The following is a 12,662-nucleotide window of genomic DNA, read 5'->3' as shown; positions in this document are numbered from 1 at the left end:
AAAAATACAACGTTACTTTAAGTAACTTCAACAGTTCTCCCAACCGTCAGACCGTGTCTGAACTTGCCTGGTAACACTCGTAGCCCGTATGTCTCTCTCTGTGACAAAAGGCAGCGCGGCCTTACGGAGAGCTACGAATTCTCATTTGAACTGACCAGTTTTGCAAAACTTTAATACACAATAAAAACGACCCACCTCCTTCTCCGTATTGATCAAGCGGCAATTGCAGATAAGTTCAAAGTTCAAAGTTCGAAAAGTTCGAAGCAAAACGTATTATCAGAGTACATACACGTCATCACATACAAATCAGAGACTATCGTTCCTGTGGACATAGTTATCAAATCTATAGATCAGCAAATCTAAACTGTAGACATCAGGAACTGTTAACTGTAAACAATCTGTCGATATGCAGATATAAATAAATAACAAAAAATAACAGGCAGGAAGTCCTTAAATGAGCGTAGCTGTCACCTTTTGTTCAGGAGCCTGATGATTGAGGGGTTCTGACACCAGGTCGCAATGCAGCCAGTTAGCACACTGTCCACCGCACATCTCGAGAAGATTGCCAAAGTTTGCAATGACATCCTGAGGCAGTAGAGGCGCTGTCGTGATTTCTTCGCAATAATAGTTCCTTGATGGTCCAGGGCAGGTCCTCTGAGATACCGACACCCGGGAAATTAAGTTACTGACACTCTCTACTCTGATCTTCCGATGATTACTGGTTCATGGACCTTTGGTTTTCCTCTACAACCAGTTCCTTGGCCTTATTGAGTTTGGGAATGATGGAAAACAACCTAGATGTCCGAGTCACAAATGTGAGAACACGTGACGTCACTGTTTGGTGACTGAACGACTACTAGCCGCAGGGTTGTCCGATAGTTGTACAGCTACTTCACAGGTGTATCTGCGGACAAGATGACTGCGATCATTTTTGATCTAATGGCGGGTCTAAAAACCGTCGTAATTTCGAAACAGTGATCAGTGTGATGTAAACTACGAGATATTTGTAACGACTATAAGGTGATATGAAGATATCTGTGATTTCTATTGATGACAAAGTCACAAGTACTGCCTATCCTACTATGGTTTCTCGCCTAAATCCATATTTGAAGGAAATGATAAATTTCAGTTGGAGCTTTGTGAAAATAAAGATGTATTTTTCCCATCTACGTTCATCTATCCACTGACCACCGACAGCAGGTAAAAACCCTTGACCTAGGCTCACAGATTAAAGAGAAGGGTAGTGCTTTTTAATAAATAAAGCACAACACTGATTGTTGGCAAAACGACAGTCGCCATTTTCTCCTTGCAATGTTTCGTCTTTACTTCTGGAAAATACAAGGGGAATGAGTGGAAAAGTAAGAATGTGATCTGTGTTTGATTAGTCCAAGAGTAAGTTTGATGGGCTCGGTTAGCTGACGTGCCTGTATCCGTCGTGTATCAGCTGACGTAAAACTGAAGCAGCAGGGAGGGCGGAAGAATCAGTAAGACAACGAGATACCTCTCGTACTGCAAAGCCAGGATTGCTGTGTTATTGCTTCGAACATCCGATTGTCGGGTAAATGTGGACATTATGGAGAGAAAGACAGACCGACAGACAGACAGAGATACAGATGAACAGACAGACAGATAGATAGCTAAATAGACAGACAGGCGGGCAGCGAAGTACAAACGAAGTCTTATGCGGAATCTGTGAAATGCAGAGCTGTTAATAATATGGCATAATAGGTCTTTTTTTCTTTCAAGGACTGAAGATGACTTACCCGAAGTTGCTAAATTCAACATGGAAACTTGACGGATGAATTATGCGACCTTGGAATTCAGCAATTAGTTCTCCAGCTATGGACAGATTGGGCTCGGATAGAAACTAAAACGACAAATCAGAGCAATTGCAGATATTTTAACCACATTCAATCCGAATGAAGGTCTGCCAATACATGAACTGTTATAATATTCTCTCATAACGCAGAAGAAAATCATGCAGGGCAGAGGGAAATGCTTGTAGCTTAATTAGAATTCAGTATTAGAACTTGAACACTGGAAAGAGGTTCTGTCGGGTTCTGTCGGGTTTCAGCAGGCCTCAAGTTCACACCAACGAAAACTTCTTCCCCAGGGTTTATGAGGGAGCACAAAGGCAACAGTCTTTCAAAAACAGAATGCAGGCACGAATCCGAAATGGCAGGCTGAGATCTTACCAGGGAAGGCAGTCAGGCGTGGGAAAACAATCCAGAGCGCACAGGAAAAAATCAGGTCCAGAAACAGGCAAAATCCAAAACACAGAATCAAGCAAAATCGGTTGGCAGAAGTCGCCATGACAGACTAGAACGACACAGATTAGAATCTGGAACGAACTGGCAGAGAATGCTAGTCAAGGCAGGGTTTAAATGTACAAGGTAATGAGTGAAAAATTAGGAACAAGTGGGTGCAAATGAGGAGACAAGCAGGTAATTGGAGGAAGTCCAAAAAAGTAAAGGGGCTGATCCAGAACCCACACGGCCAGGTGAAATAAAACAGAAATTAAAGACTGTCCTGATCCGGGGCTACCAGCAGAGGCCCTTCGACCCAGTGTTCAGGCCGGATCCTTAACAGGTTCGCATGTTAAAGATTGACAGTGATATATGTCATAGCGGCCGACCCTAGAGTCGGAAAGGACTGGATAATGCAGAGAGTATGTAGCTTCAGGACCATGGACAGTGCAAAATGTACAGCTTTATGATCGTGGACAGTGCAGAGTGTTCAGTTTCAGGTCCATAGATAGTGCAGAGTGCGCTGTTTCAGGACCATGATAGTGCAGAGTGTTCAGTTTCAGGTCCATAGATAGTGCAGAGTGCGCTGCTTCAGGGCCATGGAGAGTACAGAGTGTGCAGCTTCAGCACCATGGATAGTACAGAGCGTGCAGCTTCAGGACCATCGATAGTGCAGAGTGTGCCGCTTCAGAACCATCGATAGTACAGAGTGTGCAGCTTCAGGGCCATGGATAGTGCAGAGTGCGCTGCTTCAGGGCCATGGATAGTGCAGAGTGTGCAGCTTCAGCACCATGGACAGTACAGAGTGTGCAGCTTCAGAACCATGGATAGTGCAGAGTGTGCAGCTTCAGGACCATGGATAGTGCAGAGTGTGCAGCTTCAGGACCATGGATAGTGCAGAGTGTGCCGCTTCAGGACCATGGATAGTACAGAGTGTGCAGCTTCAGGACCATGGATAGTGCAGAGTGTGCAGCTTCAGGACCATGGATAGTACAGAGTGTGCAGCTTCAGAGCTATTTCAGAGAGACTCGCGGGGTGGGGGACATTTCTGGTGTCTACCAGTTTTCCACTGGGAATTCCGGTATCCTGCCACTCTCCAAAAAAATATGGGATGGTGGATAAACTGGCCGCTGTAAACTTGCCAGTCGTATATCAACGAGTGGTAGAGCTGTTCCAGTGGAGTGCGGTTGATTTGAGTGCGGAGCATGTTTGGTATAAAGTCCGTCATCAGTTTGATGAGCAGAATTATTTAAGGTAATGTACTGACTGAGGACAGTACTGTTTCAGATATCTACACAACCATGTAGTAAAATGTTTGATGTGATTTACGGTACAATATTAATAGAAGTGTTTAGTTAAGTAAACCATTTAGAAATTCACATTCTTAGAAGTGTCTTTCGGAACTAAGTTGACGTTTCGTATTATTGTGCGGCTTTAAAATCAATTTTATTTGAAGTTTATATCGAAAGTTTGATACTGGAATAAATTATTGATTTTTTTTAACAATTGAAACATTATTAACCGTGTAATTTCGGTAAAATTGAGGACATCTATCAATCCTTCAAGCTATAGCCAATATAGGTGGTTCATGTTTGAGATCAAATAAAGTTTTTAATTTGAAATCTCTCAGTTAAAGAGGGTCACATTTGGTATTAATAGAATGAGAGTTGACTGTAGCAAATAGTACTGACTATCGGCCACAACTGAGCAAAGGCCCACAGTGAAATAATGCGGGATATGTTGCTTAACATCAGCCTGCTTTAATGATGAGCCTCATCTTTGATTGAAAGAAATTCGCCTTAATCTTTGATTAACTTGATTAGAATTGTCGGTACTCTGGGGTATTCATAGATAAGTACATCCAAACAGTTTCAAACATATCGACGCCAGATTTAATTAAAACAATTGTGAATCTGAATGATGATGTAACCTTACTGTCCCTGTGGAGATGTGGAGGGGTTTATACTAAAGACAGCCGGAACAAATACCTCAGTGTCGTTGCTTGTAAATCAGTGGAACAGATTCATCACGTAGAACATGCTGGAGACATTCTGCAGTATCAGGAAAATATATTATATCATAATTGCAAATGTTGGTGTCCCTGGTAAGCACCTATAAATTTATTTTGTTATTTATGTAATTTTACACTCGAGATTGTCTCCCAGTTTGATCTATAGTTGAAATTGTTTGCCTGCTGATACTATGGTTTTGCTTGAGCCAAAAGTGGAACAGTGATATCGTTTCCACGATCCTACATCCTCAACGTATGGCACTAGTAATGATAATTATACTAGTTCTAATGGTAATAGCGATAAATAATAATAACAACCATAAAAGGAAATAACAACAACAACAACAATAATAATAATAATAATAATAATAATAATAATAATACTGGAACTACTGCTTTATTTCTGAGCGTTTAAAGTTTATTGAAAGGTCAGATTGTAGAACCACAGAGACACATCGGCGAAGAAGTTGACAAGTAGCCCGGTTACTGCCTGATAATAAATAGTCATAATTCGCAGATAAAATCCATGTTGTTGTATTTTTGGCGACTATATTGAAGGATGCAAACAAATGCTTTAAAATAGTTGCGTTACGCAACTGATCCAAGTAATTCCTATTTTATTTGGCTTTTGGTGATACTATGTCTCTCTTTTTCCTCTGCTGTTGGTTAAATAAGCTTTTTAACTGGTGAAACACAGCGAAAGTGTTAACCTTCTTCTGTTTGAAACCCACAGAATCGATTGCTCTGGAGTTACTGAGAGTGATCAGCTGCTCAGGTTTACAACCGGGCAATAGGTCTTTACTGTGTGAGTAACTAGTTCAATTGTCCCAGCAAATTTTCCCAGTACTCATTAGTCAGTGTCGTCACTCTTACAGTCTGTGAAATATTGCTGTATGTTTATGGATTGTTAAAAGTCCATTGATTGTTAAAATTAATTCACGTTTGCGCCAGATATTCCTTAAATATTATTTGGGGTCCCACCAGTGCACTGACCTGTGCACGCAACTCAATAGCGTGACCGTGAGTGAAGGAATCTCATGAACACATGTATTTAAATTTTAGCTTACCAATTCAGGCCAAGGGGACTTGTGAAGATAGACAGCTGCATTTACATCAGCGAGGTGGGTTTAAAAAGCCTGTGTTTTGCGCGCTTGGATATTCCGATTGTATGAATGGAATGGAGATTCCCTGCTGGCCCAGCCGTCCCATCCAGACCAGAATAACTTATTTCCCTCTTGTCTTTTCAGTCTTTGCTTTGCTGGTCATTTTCATATTCTGGGTCCCGGTTCGAGACGTTCCTGTCATTGGCAAATTTACTCTCTGTCTAGTTTATTTGGTCATCAGATCCCCTCAGAACGACTCCAGGCTGTCCACGCAACACATCATCTTCTCGGGGATCATTCCAATCGATTTTTTCGCACATTTCTGAGATATTCACGGGTTTCTTAGAGAGTGGAGCCTGAAATCTGACAGCAGATGCATCAGACAATGCAGATCTATTAGTCAAAACGTTTCGATGTGACTTCCTGGCTCTTAGAGCCACTGAATCATCGAGACTTACGGAACGAAAGGAGGTACTTCAGACTTTCGAGTCCCCACCGACAATCAGACACCCATTTACACGACTACAATTTCAATCTCTTATTCGCTCCACATCTGTTCAGTTGGGTTCAGACTCCACCATTCACATGTACACTAGAAGCAATTTACAGCGTCTAATTGGCCAAGCACCAAGCACCACTTTCTGATGTGTGATCAAACCGGGGCACCCAGGAGGAACCCGTGCGTTCGGAGTCAGAACGCGCAAACACCACACAGACAGTCACCGAGTTTAGGATTGAATCTGATTCTCTGGCGGTGCTGTCAGGGACACGTAGGACAATCTGCACCAATTTTTTCTCATAACTTCCATGGGCTTGACCATTTACTTAATAAGTTCAGATGGCGTTTTAAAAGTTTTCTTGGTCTCTCTTTACAATTTTGTGAGTTTATAGAGTGACGGGACCCTGAATTACCCCTATGAACTGTGCTCGTTTATCCCTATTAACTGTGCTTTTCAAAAGAGAGAGAGAGAGTTACTCAACTGCAACAACTCGTTCTTAACAGAGAGAGAGAGAGAGAGAGAGACGAAGACTAACCGTTGGACTGTCACTTTAAGGAACGAGAAAGAACTGGTTAACTTTTGGATTTCTGCTGAAGTGGAGATAGCACCGAGCAGCTCGTAAGTTGCTATGGTGACCGAGGGCGTTAATAAACTGACAACTGATGTTATGATTTTGGCAGTTTGTTGACACTTCTTGAATGACTTTTGCCTGCTTATGCGTTTCTTCACAGAGAGAGGAAGGAGGGAATATTTGAATGACAGCTGATGCTCAGCACGGGAAGATAACATCTTTAGCTTTAACTTCCGTAATATTGAGTGGCACCTGATTAGTTCCAAGGGATTAGATGGGACAGAGTTTATTTTTAAGTGTGTCCACGGTGGATTCCTGTCACAGTATGTGGACAGGCCGACGAGGCGGATTGCCATACTAGATCGAGTACTAGGAATTGAACCGGGCCAGGTCACAGATCTCTCAGTGTGTGAGCATCTGGGGGACAGCGAGCACCACTCCCTAGCCTTTAGTATTATCATAGACAAGGATAGAATCAGAGAGGACAGGAAAATTTTTAATTGGGGAAGGGCAAAAAATGAGGCTATAAGGCTAGAACTTGCGGGTGTGAATTTTTGCATGGAAATGCACTATGGACATGTGGTCGATGTTTGGCGATCTCTTGCAGGATGTTAGGGATAAATTTGTCCCGATGAGGAGGATAAAGAATGGTAGGGTAAAGGAACCTGGGTCACAAGTGAGGTGGAAAGTCTAGTCAGGTGGAGAAGGCAGCATACATGTGGTTTCGGAAGCAAGAATCACATGGGTCTATTGAGGAATATAGAGAAGCAAGAAAGGAGCTTAAGAAGGGGCTGAGAAGACCAAGAAGTGGGCATGAGAAGGCCATGGCGAGTAGGATAAAGGAAAACCCCAAGGCATTCTTCAAATATGTGAAGAAGAAAAGGATGACAGGAGTGAAGGTAGGACCGATTAGAGATAAAGCTGGTAAGATGTGCCTGGAGGCTGTGGAAGTGAGTAAGGTCCTCAATGAATACTTCTCTTCGGTATTCACCAATGAGAGGGAACTTGATGATGGTGAGGACAATATGAGTGAGGTTGGTGCTCTGGAGCATGTTGATATTAAGGGAGAGGAGGTCTTGGAGATCTTAAAATACATTAGGACGGATAGGTCCACGGGGCCTGACGGAATATTCCCCAGGCTGCTCCACGAGGCGAGGGAAGACATTGCCGAGCCTCTGGCTAGTATCTTTATGTCCTCGTTGTCCACGGGAATGGTACCGTTGCATTGGAGGGAGGCGATTGTTGTCCCCTTATTCAGAAAAGTTAGTAGGGATAGTCCGGGTAATTATAGACCAGTGAGCCTTACATCTGTGGTGGGAAAGCTGTTGGAAAAGATCCTTAGATATAGGATCTATGGGTATTTAGAGAATCATGGTCTGATCAGGGACAGTCAGCATGGCTTTGTGAAGGGCAGATCGTGTCTAACAAGCCTGATAGAGTTCTTTGAGGAGGCGATCAGGCATATAGATGAGGGTAGTGCAGTGGATGTGACCTTTATGGATTTCAGTAAGGCATTTGACAAGGTTCCATACGGTAGGCTTATTCAGAATGTCAGAAGGCATGGGATCCAGGGAGGTTTGGCCAGGTGGATTCAGAATTGGCTTGCCTGCAGAAGGCAGAGGGTCGTGGTGGAGGGAGTACATTCAGATTGGAGGATTGTGACTAGTGGTGTCCCACAAGGATCTGTTCTGGGACCTCTACTTTTCCTAATTTTTATTAACGACCTGGATGTGGGGGTGTGAAGAGTGGGTTGGCAAGTTTGCAGACGATATAAAGGTTGGTGGTATTGTAGATAGTGTAGAGGATTGTCGAAGATTGCAGAGAGACATTGATAGGATGCAGAAGTGGGCTGAGAAGTGGCAGATGGAGTTCAACCCGGAGAAGTGTGAGGTGGTACACTTTGGAAGGGCAAACTCCAAGGCAGAGTACAAAGTAAGTGGCAGGATACTTGATAGTGTGGAAGAGCAGAGGGATCTGGGGGTACATAACCACAAATCCCTGAAAGTTGCCTCACAGGTAGATAGGGTAGTTAAGAAAGCTTATGGGGTGTTAGCTATCATAAGTCGAGGGATAGAGTTTAAGAGTCGCGATGTAATGATGCAGCTCTATAAAACTCTGGTTAGGCCACACTTGGAGTACTGTGTCCAGTTCTGGTCGTCTCACTATAGGAAGGATGTGGAAGCATTGGAAATGGTACACAGGAGATTTACCAGGATGCTGCCTGGTTTAGAGAGTATGCATTATGATCAGAGATTAAGGGAGCTAGGGCTTTACTCTTTGGAGAGAAGGAGGATGAGAGGAGACATGATAGAGTTGTACAAGATAATAAGAGGAATAGATAGAGTGGAGAACCAGCGCCTCTTCCCCAGGGCACCACTGCTCAGTACAAGAGGACATAGCTTTAAGGTTTCGGGTGGGAAGTTCAAGGGTGATATTAGAGGAAGGTTTTTCACTCAGAGAGTGGTTGGTGCATGGAATGTACTGCCTGAGTCAGTGGTGGAGGCAGATACACTAGTGAAGTTTAAAAGACTACTAGACAAGTATATGGAGGAATTTAAGGTGGAGGGTTATATGGGAGGCAGGGTTTAATGGTTGGCACAACATTGTGGGCCTAAGGGCCTGTAGTGTGCTGTTCCATTCTATGCTCTATGTTCGATAAAATAGGAGTTCAGTTGATAAACCTCAGACACATGTTTGGACACTGAATGAGCATTGTTGTGCCCGCAGAAAAAGTGGGTTTTGGAGGATCAGTCAGGCGGATCGATCCGTAGCTCTTGCAATGGAAAGAGGATAAGGGTTGACTGGTGGGGAATTGTCCATGTGTCCACCCTCGCCTGGGAGATAGCTCCACCACAGAAAACCTGTCCCCTGTGTTATAGTCGCAGTCTGTGACTTTTAAAGGATTTCGAAGGACAACGAGAAGATCGACGGCGTCAGCTCACCTGAAGATTCAAATCTCTCCCTCTCTCTCTCACTCCATCACTACTCAGCTAAATACCACCAACTGAATTGAACTTTACTCCTCATCGTAAGACTGTATCTTTTCACCCCTAGACTTAAAGGAGTTTTTTTTTCATACATATATTTCCACACTTACTGATATACTTACTTCTATATATATAATCTAACTTGTTTGATTCATCTACATTTTTATTACTGTATTGCGTAGTTACTAATAAACGTTATTAGTTTATAACAATACTGGATTCCAAAGTGTTTTCCATCTCTGCTGGTTCTTTATTCCTGTCACGCGGTTCGTGACAATAGTTGGAACAGAAATTCATAGTTCCATCTCTGCTATTGTCGTGTCTTCCAGAAATATCTTTAAAATAATAAAAGGCGGGACTGACCCAGAACATATTGTTTCTCGTTTCAGATTCATAGAGTATTTCAGCACAGAACTAAGCTTTTCTTATATTTAGTCTATGCCGGCATGATCTTAAACCTAATCCCATTTACCTGCACCGAAACATGTCCTTCAAAACCATCGCTATCGTTTTCACACCTGCCCAAACCTCTGTTAAATATTACAACTGAACTCTTGCGCTGGGATCGACTCCGCCGTTTTTTTAAACCTTCTGAATAAACTTGGGCCTTCTTACTGAAATCCCTCACAGCCCTTGTGTGTTTTGAATTTGATTTCCCCGCATATTCCCTGTTACTGCTGCAACAGGTAGACCTGTATCTTGGTTCTGACATAACAAGTTATGTTTCGCTTTCAGCCCACGTGGAATCACAAAATCCTGCCAACTTGGGAGACATTTGGAAGATACATTATCCTAATTGGCATCATGATTTCTACTTCATGGATATTTTTTCTGACATAATTCTCTTTCCACCCACAACAGGACGCCTTTGATCATCTCCTCTCTGTCGCTTCCACATTGAAGTAGATTGCCTATGTTTAAAGTTTTTAACTTCCTGTTCTTTGTGTGAAGAACTTACCTCTGACATCCCTCATATTTTGTTCCAGTCATCTCGAAATTATTAGATATTTCCTCCCTGAGAAAATTTCTCTGGCTATCCACGATACACACGCATCTCATCATAGTCTGCACCTCTATCAGGCCAGTGCTGAGTCGGCTACGGTTCAAGGGCACCAGGTCGCTCTACCTGTCCTCATAGGACTTGCCATCTAGACCAGGCAACATCCTCCTCTGCACCCGCCTCTGAAAGTTGAACGATCTGACGATCAATTTGACCATTCCCCTTTAATTATCACATTTCTAGAGAATTTACTGCATCGATTTTTACCCAAAAGGAACCGTCTGCGTGTTGGCACGGTGTGTTTCTGTAGGATCGGGACTATGCGTCAGATTGTAAAGAAAATGCACACAGAATTTATGTAAAAATTGCTAGTTTTGTTATCAATAGTAAGCTGAATGAAGATGCTTGGATTCCAATCAGGCGGGGTGGACACTGAAGGAATCGGCACTCTAAAGCCCTCAGTTAGTCGTTCGTGGGACGGTGTTGGGTGGTGCGTACGGTAGATGCCGATTCTGAGTTTGTCCCATCGTCAAGTAAGGGCAGTTCTAACCCAGAGAGACGTTCGCTCTCCCTGCAGCCCATTTCCTTCAATTTACAGCAGTACATCAGCAACAAAATATCAAGCTGATGCCAGTACTCTGTCTCGGTTGCACACGGGCAGTCGAATGTTTGGAAGGGAAAATGATGGACAGTATTACTTGGTAAACTTCCCGACGTCCTCCTGTAGAGGGCAACATACTCCGAGCACAGGAATCTATTGCTCTGAGTTTTCTCCATTTTATTTCTCTTCTCTTTTTTATTTGCAGTGAATTTAGTGGCGATTGCAATCCTGTCCCGGGGAAAATGCGTCCTCTCCACCTGCTCCACTCGCTACCTGGTGGCCATGGCAACGGCAGACCTCATGGCTGTGAGCACTGCAGTCATACTAAGGCGGATCAGTTATTATTTCCCAGGATCCTTCTGGGATATCTACCCAGTGTGTAGCATTATCTTTGTACCGCTGTGCGTATCTAAAGACTGTTCCGTCTGGTTCACCGTCACCTTCACCTTTGATCGATTTGTCGCCATTTGTTGCCAGAAGCTGAAAACAAAACATTGAACCGGGAAAACTGCGATTTTGGTTTTGATGACTACCTGCGTAATAATCTGTTTTAAAAACGTTCCTTACTATTTTATACATAAACCAGGGACACTGATTAATAACGTTTTTGGTTCTGCAAATTACGGGCAAGTTATTACACTGAGCAAGGACCGGTGGCTTTTGATAGTTTGGACAGGATTTTAACTCCGTTGATCCCCTTTGCTTTAATCCTGCTTCTTAACTTTCTGACAGTCAGACACATCCTGTTGGCCAGTCGGGTGCGCAAGGCACTAAGGGGTCAGAGCAGGGGAGACAATCGGAGTGACCCGGAGATGGAGAGCAGGAGGAGGTCGGTGATCTTACTCTTCTCCATATCCGGCAGCTTCATTCTACTGTGGTTATCCACTGTTATTAATTTCTTAAATTATAACATTTCTCAAACAGATCCCAACAATTTCACCGATTCCGAATATATCATGGATCAGGCCGCGTACGTGTTACTGAATTTAAGCTGTTGCACAAACACATTTATTTATGGGGTGACTCAGGCCAAGTTCAGAGAACAGTTCATCAGCGCAGTTACATACCCTGTGACGTCACTGCTGCGAATCATTAACAAACTACAGAACTGACCCCGGCCGCGGCTGCTTTCAATATCCCGCGACCCTGACCGTACTATTTCGTACCCGATAAGTTACACATGGATTCAAACAACGGCAACGGGAGTTTGGCTTAAAATTGACAAAAGTTATCATGGTAAATCGCGGATTTTATTTTGCAGAACCTTATCCAAATATTCAAGCTTCATGATGGTTTAATGTTATTCGTCAGTACCCGAGTGAAAAGGGGAATGAAATAAATGTTACTCCGGTTTCGATACGGCATGAATAATAAAGCACAATAAATACTGAGAACAAAATAAAACGATCAAAAGCACAACAAATAAAAGCATTCCTGTGAAACATTATTACTGATCCTAAAGGGATTGGACAGGCTAGATGCGGGAAGATTGTTCCCGATGTTGGGGAGGTCCAGAACGAGGGGTCACAGTTTGAGGATAGAGGGGAAGCCTTTTAACCGAGATTAGGAAAAACTTCTTCACACAGAGAGTGGTGAATCTGTGGAATTCTCTGCCACAGGAAACTGTTGAGGCCAGTTCATTA

The 12,662-nt window shown here is 43.1% G+C and overlaps 1 pseudogene; it reads left to right on the top strand.

The window, feature by feature from the left end:
* The first annotated feature begins 4,283 nt into the window (after positions 1-4,283).
* On the top strand, positions 4,284-12,131 carry LOC134339923 (probable G-protein coupled receptor 139; annotated as a pseudogene).
* Positions 12,132-12,662: the final 531 nt, after the last annotated feature.

Source organism: Mobula hypostoma, chromosome 31 (genome assembly GCF_963921235.1).
Source record: "Mobula hypostoma chromosome 31, sMobHyp1.1, whole genome shotgun sequence".
Lineage (NCBI taxonomy): Eukaryota > Metazoa > Chordata > Chondrichthyes > Myliobatiformes > Myliobatidae > Mobula > Mobula hypostoma.
Note: the sequence above shows the minus strand (reverse complement) of the source record. Positions and strands in the feature narration are given on the sequence as shown.